Here is a 17,854-nt window from a genome sequence, read left to right as displayed (position 1 = left end):
TGTTTTTTGGGAATCAGAGAAGGGATTTTTTTATTGCTTTGAAGCCTATGGTGACAAAGGAAATATCCTCAGATAAAAGTAGAAAGAAACTTTCTGAGAAAGTTCTTTATGATGTGTTAATTCATCTCACAGAGTTACACCTTTATTTCCATGGAGCAGTTTGCTAACTCTGCTTTTGTGGAATGTCTAAAGAGGTATTTGGGAGCTCATTGGGTCCTGTGGTAAAAAAGGAAATATCCTCACATAAAAACTAGAAAGAAGCTTTCTCAAAAACTGCTTTGTGATGTGTGAATTCATCTCAGAGAGTTACAATGTTGTTTTCATTCAGCAGTTTGCTAACACTGTTTTCTTGTAATCTGCAATTGGATATTTCAGAGCACATTGAACCTTAAGGTGACAAAGGAAATATCCTCAGACAAAAAGTAGAAAGAAACTTCCTGAGAATATGCTTTTTGATTTTTGAATTCATCCCACAGAGCTACACCTTTTTTTTCATGGAGCAGTTTTGTAGCACTGTTTGGGGGAATCTGTGAAAGGATATTTTGAAGGTCCTGTAGCATACAGTGACAAAGGATATTTCCTCGGATAAAAACTAGAGAGAAGCTTTCTGAGAAACTTCTTTGTGATATGTGAATTCACTTCACAGAGTTACACATTACTTTCCATGTTGCAGTTTGCTAACAGTGTTTTCGTGGAATCTGAAAAGGGATATTTGGGAGTGCATTGAGGCCTATGGTGCAAAAGGAAATATCCTCAGATAAAAACTAGAAAGAAGTTTTCTGAGAAACGGTTTTGTCATATATTAATTCATCTCAACGAGTTACACAGTACTTCTGATTGAGCAGTTTGGGAAAATAGTTTTCGTGGAATCTGCAAAGGGATATTTTGGAGCACATTGAAGCTTTTGGTGACAAAGGAAATATCCTCATATAAAAACTAGAAGAAGCTTTCTGAGGAAATGCTCTCTGATGTGTTAATTCATCTCACAGTGTTACATGATTCCTTTCTTGGAACAGTTTGGTAGCACTGTTTTTATGGAATCTGAGAAGGGATATTTTGGATCGAATTGAAACCTATGAAACAAAGTAAATATCCTCAGATTAAAACTAGAAGGAATCTTTCTGAGAAAGTTCTTTGTGCTGTGTGAATTCATCTCACAGAGTTACACCTTTCTTTTCATGGAGCCATTTGCTAACACTGTATTTGTGGAATTTGCAAAGGGATATTTGGGAGCACATTGAGGCCTATAGTGAAAAATTATTTATCCACAGATAAAAACTAGAAAGAACTTTATGAGAAACTGCTTTGTGATGTGGCAATTCATCTCATGGAGTTACACTGTTCTTCTCATTGATCTGTTTGAAAACACTGTTTTCATGGAATATGCAATAGGATATTTGAGAGCGCATTGAAGCATATGGCAACAAAGGACATATCCTCAGATAAAAACCAAAAACAAGTTTTCTGAGAAACTGCTTTTTGATTTGTGAGTTCATCTCACAGTATTACACATTACCTTTCATGGAGTAGTTTGGTAGCCCTGTTTTTGGTGAATCTCAGAAGGGATATTTTGGATCGCATGGAAGCCTATGGTGTCATAGGAAATATCCTCAGATAAGAACTAGAAAAAAGCTTTCTGAGAAACTTATTTGTGATTTTTCAATTCATCTCACAGAGTTACACTTTTCTTTCCATGGAGTTGTTTGGTAACACTGTTTACATGGAAGATGCAAGGGGATATTTGGTCGTGCATTAAGGCCTATGTTGGAAAAGGAAATATCATCAGATATAAACCAGAAAGAAGATTTCTGGGAAACAGCTTTGTGAGGTGTGAATTCATCTCACAGAGCTACACTGTTCTTTTCATTGAGCAGTTTGCCAAAACTGTTTTCTTGAAATCTGCACTGGGACATTTCAGAGTGCATTGTAGCTTATGGTGACAAAGGAAATCCTCAAAGAGTAACGAGAAAGAAGCTTTCCTAGAAACTGCTGTGTGATTTGTGAATTCGTCTCACAGAGTTTCAGGATTCTTTTCATGGATCAGTTTGGTAGCACTGTTTTTGGGGAATCTGAGAAGGGATATTTTGGATTGCATTGAAGTCTATGGTGACAAAATAAATATCCTCAGATAAAAACTAGAAAGAAGATTTCTGAGGAACTTCTTGTGATGTGTGAATTCATCTTACAGAGTTAAACCTTTCTTTTCATGGAGAGGTTTACTCACACTCTTTTTGTGGAATCTGCAAAGGGATATTTGGGAGTGCAATGTGGCATTCGCTGACAAAGGAAATACCCACAGATTAAAACTAGAAAGAAGCTTTCTGAGAAACTGCTCTGTGATGTGTGAATTAATCTCACAGAGTTACACTGTTCTTTTCGTTGAGAAATTTGCTAACACTGTTTTTGTGGATTCTGCAAAGGGATATTTGGGAGTGCATTGAGACCTATAGTAATAAAGGAAATACCCCCAGATAAAAACGAGAAAGAAACATTCTGAGAAACTGCTTTGTGACGTGAGAATTCATCTCACAAAGTTACACCATTCTTTTCATTGAGTAGTTTGCTAACACTATTTACTTGGAATCTGCACTGGGATATTTCGGAGCACATTGAAGCTTATGGTAACAAAGGAAATATCCTCAGATAAAAACTGGAAAGAAGCTTTCTGAGAAACTGCTTTTTGATTTGTGAATTCTTCTCACTGAGTTTCACGATTCTTTGCATGGATTAGTTTGGTAGCACTGTTTTTGGGGTATCTGAGAAGGGATACTTTGGATCGCATTGAAGCCTATGGTGATAAGGTAATATTCTCAGACAAAAACTAGAAAGAAACTTTCTGACAGACTTCTTTGTGATATGTGAATTCATCTCACAGATTTACCCTGTTCTACTCATTTAGCAGTTTGCTAGCACTGTATTCATGTAATCTACAGTGGGATATTTCAGAGCGCATTGAAGCTTATGATGACAAAGGAAATGCCCTCATATAAAAACTAGAAAGCTTTCTGAGAAATTGCTTTGTGTTGTGTTAATTCATCTCACATAGATACCAGATTCTTTTCATGTAGCAGATGGCTACACTCTTCTTTTCATTGAGCAGTTGCCTAACTTTGTTGTTGTGTAATCTGCAATGGGTTATTTCATAGCAGATTGAAGCTTAGGGCAACAATGAAATGTCCACAGACAAAGGAAAAAAGCCTTCCTGAGGAACTGTTTTTTGATATGTAAAATCATCTCCCAGATTTACAAGATTCTCTTCATGAAGCAGTTTGATAGCACCTCTTTAGGGGAATCTTAGAAGAGTTATTATGGATCGCATTGAAGCCTAGAGTGACAAAGAAAATATCCTCAGATAAAAACTAGAAGGAAGCTTTCTGAGAAAGTTCTGTGTGATGTGTGAATTCATCTCACAGAGTTACACTGTACTTTTCATTCAGTAGTTTGCTAACACTGTTTTGCTGGAAACTGCAAAGGGGTATTTGCAAGCACCTTCAGGCCTAGAGTGAAAAAGGAAATATCTTCAGATAAAAAATAGAAAGAAACTTTCTGAGAAAGTTCCTTGTGTTGTGTGAATTCATCTAACAGAGCTACACCTTTCTTTCATGAAGCAGTTTGCTAACACTGTTTTCGTGGAAACTGCAAAGGAATATTTGGAAGCACATTGAGGCATATAGTGAAAATGGAAATATCCTCAGATAAAAACTAGAAAGAAGCTTTTTGAGAAACTGCTTTGTGATTTGTGATGTGTAAATTCATTTCACAGAATTACACTGTTCTTTTCATTGAGCATTTTGATAACAGTGTTTTTGTGGACTTTGCAATAGGATATATGGGAGTGTATTGAATCCCATGGTGACAAAGGATATATCCTCAGATAAAAACCAAAAAGAAACCTTCTGAGAAACTGCTTTGTGGTGTGTGAATTCATCTCACAGAGTTATGCTGTGCTTTTCAATGAGCAGTTTTCTAACACTGTTTTCTTGGTATCAGCAATGGCATGTTTTGGAGAGCATTGAAGCTTATGGTGACAAAGAAAATATCCTCAGACAAAAACTAGAAAGAAGCTTTCTGAGAAACTGCTTCCTGATTTGTGAATTTATCTCATAAAATTACACCTTTCTTTTCTTGGAGGAGTTTGATAGCACTGTTTTTGTGGAATCTGAGGAGGGATATTTTGGATTGCATTTAAGCCTATGGTGACAAAGGAAATATCCTCAGATAAATACTAGAAGGAAGCTTTCTAAGAAAATTATTGGTGATGTGAGAATTCATCTCACAGAGTTACACTGTTTTTTCATTGTGCAGTTTGCTAACTGTGTTCTTGGAATGTGCAATGGGATATTTCGGAGCGCATTTTAAGGCTATGGTGACAAAGGAAATATCCTCGTATGAAAACTAGAAAGAACATTTCTGAGAAACCATTTTGTGAAGTGTTAATCTCACAGAGTTACAAGAGTCTTCATGGATAAGTTTGGTAGTACTGTTTTTGGGGAATTTGAGAAGGGATATTTGAGATCTCATTGAAGCCTATGGTGGCAAAGGAAATATCCACAAATAAAAACCAAAAAGAACTTTCTGAGAAACTGCTTTGTGATGTGTGAATTCACCTCACAGAGTTACACTGTTCTTTCTATTGATAAGTTTGCTAACACTGTCTTCTTGGAATCTGCAATGGGATATTTCGGAGTGCTTTGAAGCTTATGGTGACAAAGGAAATACCCTCATATAAAAACCATAAAGAAGCTTTCAGAGAAACCACTTTGTGATGTGTTAATTCATCTCAAAGAGTTACATGATACTTTTCATGGAGCAGATTGGTAGCACTGTTTTTGTGGTATCCCAAAAGTGATATTTTGAATCGTATTGAAGTGTATTGTGACAAAGGAAATATCCTCAGATAAAAACTAGAAAGCAGATTTCTGATAAAGTTTTCTATGATGTGTTAATTCTTCTCACATAGCTACACCTTTTTTTTCATGGAGCAGTATGGCAACACTGTTTTTGTGGACATTGCAAATGGATATTTGGGAGCACATTGAGGTCAATAGTGAAAAAGGAAATATCCTCAGATAAAACCAGAAAGAAACATTCTGAGAAAGTTCTTCAGTTTGTGTGAATTCATCTCAGAGATCTACACCTTTCTTACATGGAGCAGTTTGCTAACACTGTCTTAGTGAAAACTGCAAAGGGATATTTGGAGGTACATTAAGGCCTACAATGAAAAAGGAAATATCCCCAGATAAAAACTAGGAAGAAGTTTTCTGAGAAACTGCTTTGTGATGTGTCAATTCATCTCACAGAGTTACACCATTGTTTTCCCTGATCAGTTTGATAACACTGTTTTTGTTGAATCTGCAATAAGATATTTGAGAGCGTATTGAAGCCTATGGTTAAAAATGATATATCCTCAGATAAAAACCAAAAAGATATCTTCTGAGAAACTGTTCTCTGATGTGTGAATTCATCTCACACAGTTAGACTGTTCTTTTCATCGAGCAGTTAGCTAACCCTGTTTTCTTGGAATCTACAATGGGATATTTCAGAGCGCAATTTTAGCTTATGGTGACAAAGGAAATACTTTCATATAAAAACTAGAAAGAAGCTTTCTGAGAAATTATTTTGTGAGGAGATAATTCATTCCACAGTGTTACACTATTCTTTTCATGGATCAGTTTCGTGGCACTGTTTCTGGGGAATCTGAGAAGGGATATTTTGGATTGTATTGAAGCCTATGGTCACAAATGAAATATCCTCAAATAAAAACCAAAAAAAATATTTCTGAGAAACTGCTTTGTGATGTGTGAATTCATCTCACAGAGTTACAGTCTACTTTTCATTGAGCAGTGTGCTAACATTTTTTTCTTGGAATCTGCAATGGGATATTTTAGAGTGCATTGAAGCTTCTGATGAAAAAGAAAATGCCCTTATTAAAAACAAAAAAGAAACTTTCTGAGAAACCAGTTTGTGTTGTGATAATTCGTCTCACAGAGTTACATGACACTTCTTATGGAGAAGTTTGGTAGCACTGTTTTTGGGGAATCTCAGAATTGATATTTTTGAACACATTGAAGCCTGTGGTGACAAAGAATATATCCTCAGATAAAAACTTTGAAGCAGCTTTCTGAGAAAGAACTTTGTCATGTGTGAATTTATCTCACAGAGTTACACCTTTCTTTTCATGGAGCAGTTTGCTAACACTGTTTTCTTGCAAATGGCAAACCGATATTTCCAAGTGCCTTCAGGCCTGTAGTGAAAAAGTAAATATCCTCAGATAAATACTAGAAAGAAGAATTCTGAGAAACTTCTTTGTGTTGTGTCAATTCATCTCACAGAACTACACCTTTCTTTCATGGAGCAGTTTGCTAGCACTGTTTTTGTGGAATCTTCAAAGGGATATTTGGAAGCACATTGTTTCCTTTAGTGAAAAAGGAAATATCCTAAGATAAAAACTAGAACAAAGCTTTCTGAAAAACTGCTTTGTGATCTGTAAATTCATCTCACAGAGTTACACCATTGTTTTCATTGAGCAGTTTGATAACACTGTTTTCGTGGCATCTGCAATATTATATTTGGGAGCTTATTGAAGCCAATGGTGACAAAGGATATATCCTCAGATAAAAACCAAAAAGAAGCCTTGTGAGAAACTGCTTTGTGATGCATGAATTCACCTCAAAGTTGCACTCTTCTTTTCATTGTCCAGTTTGTTAACACTGTTTTCTTGGAATCCGCAATGAGATGTTTTGAAGCTCATTGAAGCTTATAGTGACAAAGGAAATATCCTCGGACAAAAAATATAAAGAAGCTTTCTGAGAAACTACTTTCTGATTTCTGAATTCATCTCACAGTGTTACACCTTTGTTTTCATGGAGCAGTTTTTTTAGCACTGTTTTTGGGGAATCTCAGAAGGGATATTTTGGATCACATTGCAGCCTACAGTGACAAAGGAAAAATCCTCAGATAAAAAATAGATGGAAGCTTTCTAAGAAAACTATTTGTGATGTGTGAATTCATCTCACAGAGTTACAGTGTTCTTTGCATTGAGCAGCTTGATTATATTGCTTTCTTGGAATCCACAATAGGATATTTCAGAGCACATTTTAAGCTTATGTTGACAAAGGAAATACCCTCATATAAAAACTAGAAAGAATCTTTCTCAGAAATCATTTTGTGATGTGTTAACTCATCTCACAGAGTTACACCAATCTTTTCATGGATCAGTTTGGTAGGACTGCTTTTGGGGAATCTGAGAAGGGATATTTTGGATGGCATTGAAGCCTATGGTGACAAAAGAAGTATCCTAAAATAAAAAGCATAAAGAACATTCTGAGAAACTGATTTGTGATGTGTGAATTCATCTCACACAGTTACACTGTTTTTTTCGAGTATTTTGCTAACACTGTTTTGTTGGAATCTGTAATGGGATATTTCAGAGTGCATTGAAGCTTTTGATGACAAAGAAAACACCCTGATATAAAAACTAGTAAGAAGATTTCTGAGAACCTGCTTTCTGATATGATAATTCATCTCACAGAGAAACAACTTCCTTTCATGGAGCAGTTTGATAGCACTGTTTTCTTGGAATCTGCAAAGGGATATTTTGGGAGTGCATCGAGGGCTATTTTGAAATAGGACATATCCTCAGATAAAAATGGGAAAGAGGCTTTCTGAGAAACTGCGTTCTGATGTGCAAATTCATCTTGCAGAGTTACAACATTCTTTTCATTGAGCAGTTTGATAACACTGTTTAGTGGAATCTGCGATAGGATATTTTGGAGCACATTGAAGCCTGTGGTAACAAATAAATACCCTCAGATAAAAACCAAAAAGAAGCTTTCTGTGAAACTGCTTTGTGATATGTGAATTCATCTCACAGAGTTACACTGTTCTTTTCATTGAGAAGTTTGCTAACACTTTTTTCGTGGAATCCACAATGGGATATTTTGGAGAGAATTGAAGCTTATGGTGACAACAGAAATATCCTCAGACAAAAACCAGAAAGAAGCTTTGTGTGAAACTGCTATATGATTTCTGAATGCATCTCACACAGTTACACTGAGCAGTTTGGTAACAGTTTTTGAGGAAGCTGAGAAGGGAAATTTTGGATTGTGTTTTAGCCCATGGTGACAAAGGAAATATCCTCAGATAAAAACTAGAAAGTAGGTTTCTGAGAAAGTTCTTTGGAATGGTTGAATTCATCTCACAGAGTTACAACTTGCTTTTCATGGAGCTGTTTTCTAACACTGTTTTCGTGGAATCTGCAAAAGATTATTTGGTAGCACATGGAGGCTTAGGGTGAATAAGGGAATATACTCAGATACAAACTAGAAAGAAGCTTTCTCAGAAACTTCTTTGTGATGTGTGAATTCATCTCACAGACTTACACTGTTTTTTTCATGGAGCAGTTTGCTAACACTATTTTCGTGGAATCAGCAAAGGGATATTTGGGAGGGCATTGAGGCCTATAGTGAAAAAGGAAATATCCTCAGGTAAAAACTAGAAAGAGGCTTTCGGAGAAACTGCTTAGTGATGTGTGATTTCATCTCACAGAGTTACACCATTCTTTTCACTGAGCTATTAGATAACACTGTGTTCATGGAATCTGTAATTGGATTTTTGGGTGCGAATTGAAACTTATGGTGACATAGGAAATATCCTCAGAGAAAAACCAAAAAGAAGCTTTCTGAGAAATTATTTTGTGATGTGTGAATTCATCACACTGTGTTACACTGTTGTTTTCGTTGAGCAGATTGCTAACACTGTTTTCTTGGAACCTGCAATGGGATATTTTGGATCTAATTGAAGCTTATGGTGACATAGGAAATATCCTCAGATTTAAACTAGAAAGATGCTTTCTGAGAAACTGCTTTGTGATGTTGAATTCATCTCACAGAGTTACACCTACCTTGTCATGGAGAAGTTTGCTGACACTGTTTTCACGGAATCTGCAATGTTGTATTCCAGAGTGCATTGAGGCCTACAGTGAAAAAGGAAATATCTTCATATAAAAACTAGAAAGAAGCTTTCTGAGGAACTGCTTTGTAATATGTTAATTCATCTCACACAGTTACATGATTCTTTTCATGGATCAGTTTGGTAGCACTGTCTTGGTAGTGTCTTAGAAGGAATATTTGGGAGTGCATGGATGCCGATTGTGGAAAAATAACTATCCTGAGAAAAAAACTAGATAAATGTCTTCTGAGAAATTTCTTTGTGATGGGTGAATTCATCACACTGAGTAACACCTTTTTTTTCTTTCAGTAGTTTTGTAGCGCTGTTTTTGTGGAATCTGCAAGGAGATATTCAGGAGCTCCCAGAGGCCTATGGTGAAAACAGAAAAACTTCAGATAAAAACTGGAGAGAAGCTTTTAGTGAAACAGTTTTGTGATGTGTGTATTCATCTCATAGAGTTTGAATTATTTGTTTATTTAGCAGCTCAGCAGCACTGTTTTTGTGTTATGTGAGAGGAGATATTCAGGAGCACTTTGAAGCCTATGGTGAAAAAGGAAATATCCTCAGATTTAAACTAGAAAGAGGCTTTCTGAGAAACTGCTTTGTGATGGGCGAATTTGCTCACAGAGTTACACCTTTCTTTTCATTGAGCAGTTTGGTAAAATTGTTTTTGTGGAATCTGCAAAGGGATATTTGGGAGCCCGTAGAGTCCAATGGCAAAAAGGAAATATCTTCAGGTAAAAACTAGAGAGAAGCTTTCTGAGAAATTCCTTTGTGATGTGTGCATTCAACTCACAGAGTTACACTGTTCTTTTGATTGACCAGTTTGTTAACACTGTTTCATTGAAATCTGCAATGGGATATTTTGCAGCGCATTGAAGCTTATGGTGACAAAGGAAATATGCTCCGACAAAAACCAAAAAGAAGCTTTCTAAGAAACTGCTCTGTGATGTGTGAATTCATCCAACAGATTTCCACATTTCTTTTCATGGAGTAGATTGGTAGCAATATTTTTGGTTAATGCCAGAAGCAGATTGAATCACATTGAAGCCTAGTGTGAGAAAGGTATTATCCTGAGATAAAAACTAGAAATAAGCTTTCTGAGAAACTTCCTTGTGATGCATGAATTTATTTCACAAAGTTACATGATTTTTTTCATGGCAGAGTTTGCTAACACCATTTTCATGTAACCGCAAATGGATATTTGGGAGTGCATTGAGGCCTATTGTGAAAAATAAAATATCCTCAGATAAAAACTAGAAAGAAGCTTTCTGAGAAACATCTTTGTGGTATGTGAATTCATCTCACAGAGTTACACCATTCTTTTCATGGAACAGTTTTGTAGCACTATTTTTGGGGAGTCTGAAAAGGGATATTTTAGGTTGCATTGAAGACTTTGGTGACAAAGGAAATAACCTCAGTTCAAAACTACAAAGAAGCTCTCTGAGAAACTTCTTTGTGATGTGTGAATTCATCTCACAGAGTTACGCTCTTCCTTTCTTGAGGCAGTTTGCTAACACACAGTTTTCATGGAATTTGCAGTAGGCTATTTGGGAGTGCATTGAAGACTATGGTGACAAAGGAAATATTCTCAGGCAAAAAGCAAAAAGAAACTTTCTGAGAAACTGCTTTGTGATGTGTTAATTCATCTCACAGATTTACACCGTTGTTCTCATGGAGCAGTTTGCTAACACTGTTTTCATGAAATCTGCAAAGGGATATTCAGGAGTGCATTGAGGCCTCTGGTGATAAAGGAAATATCCTTAGACAAAAACTAAAAAGAAGCTTTCTGAGAAACTGCTTTGTGTTCTGTGTATACATCTCATAGAGTTATACAATTCTTTTATAGAGCAGTTTGATAACACTGTTTTTGGGGAATCTGAGAAGGGATATTTTGGATCACATTGAAGCCTATGGTGACAAAGGAAGTATCTTAGATAAAAGTTATAAAGAAGATTTCTGAGAAACTCTTTTGTAATTTTTGAACTGATGTCCCAGAGTTTCACTTTCTTTTCATGGAGCAGTTTGGTAGCACTGTTTTTGGTGGATCTGAGAAGGGATATTTTGGATTGCACTGAAGCCTCTGGTTACAAAGCAAATATCCTCAGTTAAAAACCAGAAAGAAGCTTTCTGAGAAACTTCTTCATGATGTGTGAATTCCTCTCACAGAGTTACACCTTTCTTTTCATGGAGAAGTTTTCTAACACTGTTTTCCTGGAATCTGCAAAGGATATTTAGGAGCGCCTTGTGGCCTAAATAGAAAAAGGAAATATCCTCAGATAAAAACCAGAAAGAAGCTTCCTGAAAAACTGCTTTGTGGTGGGTAAATTCATCTCACAGTGTTATACAGTCCTTTGCATTGAGCAGTTTGCTTACACTGTTTTCTTGGAATCTGCAATCTGATATTTCAGAGAGAGTTGAAGCCTATGGTTTAAAAGGAAATATCCTCAGATAAAAACTAGAAAGAGGCTTTCAGAGAAACTTCTTTATGATGCGTGAATTCATCTCACAAAGTTACCCCTTGCTTTTCATGGAGCAGTTTGGTAACACTGTTTTCATGGAATCTGCAAAGGCATATTCGAGGGTGCATAGGGTCCAATGACAAAAAAGGAAATACCTTCAGGTAAAAACAGGAGAGAAGCTTTCTGATAAACTCCTTTGTCATGTGTCCATTCATCTCATAGATCTAAATGTTTCTATTGAGAGAGCACTTTGCATCATGGTTTTTGTGGTGTCTGAGAAGGGATATTTGGGAGCGCATGAAGTCTATGCTGGAAAAGGAAATATCCTCAGATAAAAACTAGAAAGAACCTTTCTGAGGAAGTTGTTTGTGATGTGTGAATTCATCTCAGAGAGTTATACCTTACTTTTCATGGAGCAGTTTGCTAACACTGTTTTCATGGAGTCTGCAAAGGAATAGTTGGGAGCACATTGAAGTCTATAGCAAATAAGGAAATATCCTCAGATAAAAACTAGCAGGAAACTTTCTGAGAATGTGCTTTGTAATGTCTGAATTCATTTAACAGAGTTACATTGCTCTTTTCATTCAACAGTTTGCTAACACTATTTCCGTGGAATCTGCAATAGGATATTTCAGAGCACATTGAAGTCTCTGTTGACAAAGGAAATATCCTCAGGTAAAAACCAAAAAGAAACTTACTGTGAAACTGCTTTGTTATGTGTGAAATCATCTCACAGAGTTACAAAATTATTTTCATTGAGAAATATGCTAATACTGTTTTCGTTTAATCTGCAATTGGATATTCAGGAGCGCATTGAGGAATATAGTGAAAATGGAAATATCCTCAGATGAAAACTAGAAAGAAGCTTTCTGAGAAACAGCTTTGGGATGTGTAAATTCATCTTACAGTGTTAAACCATTCTTTTCTTGGAGCTGTTTGGTGGCACCGTTTTTTTGGTGTCTGAGAGGGATGCTTTGGATCCCATTGACGACTAGGTTAACAAAGGAAAGATCCTCAGATAAAAACTTGAAAGAAGCTTTCTGAGAAAGTTCTTTGTGAACTGTGAATTCATCTCACAGAGTTACACATTTATTTTCATGGAGCAGTTTGCTAACACTTTTTTCGTGGAATCTGCAAAGGGATATTTGGGAGCGCATTGAGGCCTATGGTGGAAAAGGAAATATCCTCAGATAAAAATTTGGAATAAGCTTTCTGAGAAACTACTTTCTGATGTTACTATTCATCTCATAGAGATAAATCATTCATTTCATTGAGCAGTTTGGTAACACTGTTTTTGTGGAATATGCAAAGGGATATTCGGGAGTGGAGAGACTCCAATGTTGAAGAAGGAAATATCTTCAGGTAGAAACTGGACAGATAGTTTCGGATAACTCCTTTGTGATGTGTGCATTCACCTCATAGAGGTAAACTTTTCTATTGAGAGAGCAGTTTGGCATCACAGTTTTTGTGGTGTCTGAGAGGGATATTTGGGAGTGCATGGAAGCCAATGGAAAAGGACATATCCTGAGGAAAAAACTAGAAAGAAACTTTCTGAGAAATTTCTTTGTGATGCGTGAATTCATCATGCAGCGTTACACTTTTGTTTTCTAAGGCAGTGTTTCAACACTGTTCCTGTAAAACCGAAAAAGTGATATTTCGGAGCGCATTGAGGACTATGGAGAAAAGTGATATATCCTCAAATAAAACCCAGAAAGAAGCATTCCAAGAAACTGTTTGCAGATATGTGCATTCATTTCACAGAGGTAAAGCTTACTCTACTTTGCCCAGTTTGGGAATTCTGTCTTTGAGAAATCTGCGAAGGGATATTAAGTGGCACCCAGAGCCTTGTGAGCAAGGAAACGTCTTCTGTAGAAAACTGGAGAGAAGACTTCTGAGCAACTACTTTGTGATGTGTGTATTCATCTCATAGAGTTAAATCATACTTTTGATTGAGCAGTTGGAAATCATGGTTTCTGTGGAATCTGAGGAAGGACATTTGAGAATGCTCTTTAGAATATGGAGAAAGAAATATCCTCAGATTAAAAAAAGACAAAAGCTTTCTGTGAAACTACTATGTGTCATGTGAATTCCTCTCACTCAGTTAAGCTTCTCTTTTCATTGAGCAATTTTCTAACACTGTTTATGTGTAGCGTGTGAAGGGATATTTGGGAGTGCTTTGAGGCTTATGGTGAAAAAGGAAATATGTTCAGATAGAAACTGGAGAGAAGCTTTCCAAGGAACTGCTTAGTGACGTGTGCATTCCACTCACAGTGTTATACCTCTCTTCTCATAGACCATTAGGGAAACCTCTTTGGGGAAAAATTTACCAAGGGATATCTGGGAGCATATTGATAACTATGGTGAAAAGGGAAATAGCTTCAGACAAAAACTGGAAAGAAGCTTTCTGTGAAACTGCTCTGTTATATGTGAATTCATGTCACATAGATAAAGCACTCTTTACATTACACAGCTTGGAAACTTTGTCATGGACAGATCTGCAAAGGGACATTTGGGAGCACATTTAGGACTATGGTGAAAAAGGAAATATAATCAGATAAAAACTGGATAGAAACTTTCGTTGAATCTTCTTTTTGCTATGTTTATTCATCTCACACAGATAAAGCTTTCTTTCTATTACGCAGCTTTCAAATTCCATCATGGACGGATCTGCAAATGGGTATTGATGATCACATTCAGGCCTATGGTGAAAAAGGAAATATCTTCAGATAAAAACTGGAGAGAAGCTTTCTGAGAAACTGCTTTGTGATGTGTGCATTCCACTCAGGGAATTATACCTCTTTTCTCCTAAGGCAGTATTTGAACTCTGTTCCTGTAAAACCGAAAAAGTGATATTTTGGAGTGCATTGAAGAATATGGCCAAAAGTGAAATATCGCCAAATAAAATCGAGAAAGAAGCGTTCCAAGAAATTGCTCTCTGATATGGGCATTCGCTTCACAGAGTGAAAGCTTACTCTACATTGCCCACTTTGCAAAATCTGTCTTTCACGAATCTGCTAGGGAATATTAAGTGGAGCCCGGAGGCCTGTGGTAAGCAAGGAAATGTCTTCCGTTGAAAACTGTAGAGAAGCTTACTGAGCAGCTGCCTGTGATTTGTGTTTTCATCTCATAGAGTAAATCATTCTTTGGATTGAGCAGTTTGAAATCAGTGTTTCTGTGGAACTTGAGAAGGGACATTTGGGAATGCTCTTTAGAATACATTGAAAAAGAAATACCCTCAGATAAAATCCAGAAGTTAGCTTTCCGTGAAACTGCTCTAAATCACGTGAATTCCCCTCACACCGTTAAACTTGTCTTTTCATTGAGCAGTATTGTACCATTGTTTTTGTTTAGTCTGCGAAGGGATATTTGGGAGCGCTTTGAGGTTTATGGTGAAAATGGAAATATCTTCAGATAGAAACTGGAGAGCAGCTTTTCGAGGAGTTGTTTTGTGACTTGTGCATTCCACTCACAGAGTTATACCTTTCTTCTCATAGAGGATTGGGGAATCCCTTTTGGAGAAAAGGGTACCAAGGGACATTTGGGAGTATATGGACGGCTATGGTGAAAAAGGAATTATGCTCAAACAAAAACTGGAAAGAAACTTTCTGTGAAACTGCTTTGTGATAGATATATTAATTCATCTCACATAGATAAAACTTTCTTTATATAATGCAGTTTGAAAACTCTATCATGGACGGTTCCGCAAAGGGACATTCGGGAGCACATTCAGGACTATGGTGAAAATGAAAATATCTTCAGGTAAAACCGGAGAGAAGCTTTCTGAGAAACTGCTTTGTGATGTGTGCATTCCACTCAGGGAGTTATACATCTTTTCTCATAAGGCAGTGTTTGAACACTGTTCCTGTAAAACGGAAAAAGTGATACTTTGGAGCGCATTAACTATGGCGAAAATTGAAATATCCCCAATTAAAACACAGAAAGAAGCATTCTAAGAAACTGCTCTCTGATATGCGTGTTCATTTCACAGAGTTAAAGCTTACTTTGCATTGACCATTTTGAAGCTCCCTCTTTGAGGTATCTGTGAAGGGAAATTAAGTGGCGCCCGGAGGTCTGTGGTGAGCAAGGAAATGTCTTCCCAGGAAAACTGGAGAGAGGCTTTCTGAGCATCTGCTTTGTGATGTTTGTATTCATCTCATAGAGTTAAATCTTTCCTTGAATTGAGCAGTTTGAAATCACTCTTTTTGTGAAAACTGAGAAAGGAAAATTGGGAATGCTCTTTAGAATATGCTGAAAAAGAAATACCCTCCAATAAAAAGCAGAAGGAAGCTTTCTGTGACACTGCTCTGTGTCATGTGAATTCCACTCACACAGTTAAGCTTCTGTTTTCATTGAACAGTACTCTAACATTGTTTTAGTTTAGTCAGCTAAGGCATACAGGGGAGTGCTTTGAGGCTTATGTTGAAAATGGAGATATCTTTAGACAGAAACTGGAGATACTTCCAAGGAGCAGCTTTGTGGTGTGTGCATTCCACTCACAGAGTTATACTTTTCCTCTCAAAGAGGATTGGGGAATCCTTTTGGAGTAAAAGCTACCAGGGGACATTCGGGAGAATATAGACAGCTATGATGAAAAAGGAAATATCCTTGGACAAAAACTGGAAGAAAGCTTTCTGTGAAACTGCTTTGTGATAGATATGTTTATTCATCTCACATAGATAAAACTGTCTTTCTATTATGCACTTTTGAAGTGCCGTCATGGACGGATTCACGAAGGGACATTCGGTAGTACATTCAGGCCTACGGTGGAAAAGGAGATATCTTCAGATAAAAACTGGAGAGAAGTTTTCTGAGAAACTGCTTTGTGATGTGTGCATTCCACTCAGGGAGTTATACTTCTTTACTTATAAGACAGTGTTTGAACCCTGTTCCTGTAAAACACAAAATAAAATATTTTGGAGCGCATGAAAGACTATGGCAAAAAGTGAAAATTCCTGAAATAAAACCCAGAAGGAAATGTTCCAAGAAACTGCTTTCTAATATGTGCATTCATTTCACAGAGTTAAAGCTAGCTCCACATTGCTTAGTTTGGAAACTCTGTCTTTGAGGAATCTGCAAATTGATATTAAGTGACGCGCGGAGGACTGTGGTGAGCAAGGAAACATCTTCCGTGGAAGACTGGAAAGAATCTTTCTGAGTAACTGCTTTGGGATGTGTGTATTCTTCTCATAGAGTTAAATCATTCTTTGGATTGTGCAATTTGATATCACTGTTTCTGTGGAACTTGAGAAAGGACATATGGCAACGTTCTTTAGAATATGCTGAAAAAGAAATACCCTCAGATAAAAACCAGATGGAAGCTTTCTGTGAAACTCCTCTGTGTCATGTGAATTCCACTCACACACTTCAGTTCTTTTTTCATTGATCAGTATTCTAACACTGGGTTTAGTCTGCTAAGGGATATTCAGGAGCACTTTGAGGGTTAGGGTAAAAATGGATATATACTCAGATACAAACTGGAGAGAAGCTTTCCGAGGAAATGATTTGTGACGTGTGCATTCCACTCACAGTCTTTTTTTTTTTAAATTTATTTATTATTATTATACTTTAAGTTCTAGGGTACATGTGCATAACGTGCAGGTTTGTTACATATGTATACTTGTGCCATGTTGGTGTGCTGCACCCATCAACTCGTCAGCACCCATCAACTCGTCATTTACATCAGGTATAACTCCCAATGCAATCCCTCCCCCCTCCCCCCTCCCCATGATAGGCCCCGGTGTGTGATGTTCCCCTTCCCACGTCCAAGTGATCTTTTTGTTCAGTTCCCACCTATGAGTGAGAACATGCGGTATTTGGTTTTCTGTTCTTGTGATAGTTTGCTAAGAATGATGGTTTCCAGCTGCATCCATGTCCCTACAAAGGACACAAACTCATCCTTTTTTATGGCTGCATAGTATTCCATGGTGTATATGTGCCACATTTTCTTAATCCAGTCTGTCACTGATGGACATTTGGGTTGATTCCAAGTCTTTGCTATTGTGAATAGTGCCGCAATAAACATACATGTGCATGTGTCTTTATAGCAACATAATTTATAATCCTTTGGGTATATACCCAGTAATGGGATGGCTGGGTCATATGGTACATCTAGTTCTAGATCCTTGAGGAATCGCCATACTGTTTTTCATAATGGTTGAACTAGTTTACAATCCCACCAACAGTGTAAAAGTGTTCCTATTTCTCCACATCCTCTCCAGCACCTGTTGTTTCCTGACTTTTTAATGATCGCCATTCTAACTGGTGTGAGATGGTATCTCATTGTGGTTTTGATTTGCATTTCTCTGATGGCCAGTGATGATGAGCATTTTTTCATGTGCCTGTTGGCTGTATGAATGTCTTCTTTTGAGAAATGTCTGTTCATATCCTTTGCCCACTTTTTGATGGGGTTGTTTGTTTTTTTCTTGTAAATTTGTTTGAGTTCT

The sequence above is a fragment of the Macaca fascicularis genome, chromosome 3 (genome assembly GCF_037993035.2).
Source record: "Macaca fascicularis isolate 582-1 chromosome 3, T2T-MFA8v1.1".
Classification (NCBI taxonomy): Eukaryota; Metazoa; Chordata; class Mammalia; order Primates; family Cercopithecidae; genus Macaca; species Macaca fascicularis.
This window is presented reverse-complemented; position numbering follows the sequence as displayed.